Raw genomic sequence first — 1,863 nt, forward strand, 5'->3', positions numbered from 1 at the left:
CTGTGTGGTGCTAGGACTTCCAGGCACAGCCTCACCTTTCAATTTACTTTGTTTACGTTATTTGACTTCCACAAAGTTCTTTCGAGATCCCCATGGGACCGGGCTAACCCAACACTCAAGACAAAGGGCAGCTCCACCTCATAGTTGCTGGCAGCAAGACTGGACAAAAACATGGTATGGCATAGATGCTGCCAGTTTCAACAGATCACAGCTTGAATGGTAACACAAATCACTGCTAAAAACCTCCATTGCTAGAGGTAATCCCTGCACGTTTCACAGATGCCAGTGTTTTCAGTAGCAAAGGACTTGGTGACACCATCTCAAAAGCAGAAATGTCCATACAACATGGGCTACGCATACAAAAAACAAGTTATTTTTCAAGTGCTGAAAAGTAGTATCCAATTCTGCCTTAAATGTGTTGTCTTTGCCTGAAAGAGTGCCAAAGGACCACTGTAGTCCAAAATATCCACACTGAAGGGGCTTGATTGGGTTGCCTAAATAAAAGCGTCTAGTCCCCTTGCCACAAACCTCTCCTTCAGTTCCCACAGACATCAGTGTTTCAGCTGCGAAGGACACAAATAACCAAAGCTGCAAGTTCTACCAGTCTGACCATATTCCTCTCTGCCTAAATAATCATCTTACTGTCCTTCTGGCCTTGTTTTCGAGTTTGTTGTGCAAAACACCTAACATGCCTCTGAAATGCATTCACCTACCGCTCGAAGCGTTGCAACATTTGGAGCCAGATAAAGGATATTACTAAAATAACATTTCCTACTGTGCGGAAGGCAGGCTGGCCTTTAGGACAGGAGAACAAGCCTACGGATTTGACATGCTCTTGACAGGAAAATTAAAGGTGTTAGTAACGTATTTCCTTCCACAGTCACTGCAGAGCAGGACCAGGTCATTGGAGAAGACTAAAAGACTTACCTACATGTCTGTTCTTGTGTGTTTTTCTCCTCTCTTTTTTTACAGGAATAGTACAGAAGAGTGAGTCTGAGCAAGACAAAAAGCTTCACTTTGAAATGAATGCACTCTGCAGGTACTTGGAGGGTACTCCAATGGCCCTACAAAGACCAGCCGGGTCCAGGGAGGCTCCTCTTGAGTCAGTAGCCCAACAGCCACCTCAGCCAAGCTCCAACATGCTGTTACTGGAGTCATTGGGGAGGGGAGAAAACAGATTTTTCACTTATGTGTGAGATGGATGGTAGATCCTCTCCAACAGGCCCAAGTTGGGTTTGGAAGGCAAGAGTACATCAAAGCTTCATAGACCTGCTCCCAGCATGCAGCCTGACAGTTCCCACTGCAAGAGGCAAACGCAATGATGCTCAGCAGGGTCACTTGGAGTTTAGTGAACAGAAAGTTCTTAAGAGAAGACCTAACACTCAGAGTGACATAAACAGCCTGTTCTTTTAAGAAACAAGAGAGCAGATTCATAACCCCTCACTGGGATGCAGCCGTCAGGTGACACTGACCCAGACAACATTACTAGGAGGTAACAGAAGTGTTCTTTCTTCTTCAGACAACTTCATGGCAAAGCTTGAGACAGAATTTACTAATCCATTGAAAACCATTTCTGACCCGAGTTCTTGCCTGCAGTGACCTTGTGCAAGTCCTGTTGCCTGATCTGCACAATGCATGAATCCCAACCTGCAGTGGTGTGTCTGCTTGAACCCCCTCAGTTCACTTCATCAACATTAGCCCAAAGAGGAAATAAAATGAAATGAGACCATCAAGAACACTTTCCACCACCTAGGAGCATCCCAGCTGCCTTCAAATTATGGCATCTGGGTGTGGAGAGTGGATGGTGCATGCCCAGAAATTACTGCCCAGTGGACAACTGAGAAGTGCAGCTTTGGTAAAAGC

Source organism: Charadrius vociferus, unplaced genomic scaffold (genome assembly GCF_000708025.1).
Source record: "Charadrius vociferus isolate BGI_N301 unplaced genomic scaffold, ASM70802v2 scaffold779, whole genome shotgun sequence".
NCBI classification, from domain to species: Eukaryota; Metazoa; Chordata; class Aves; order Charadriiformes; family Charadriidae; genus Charadrius; species Charadrius vociferus.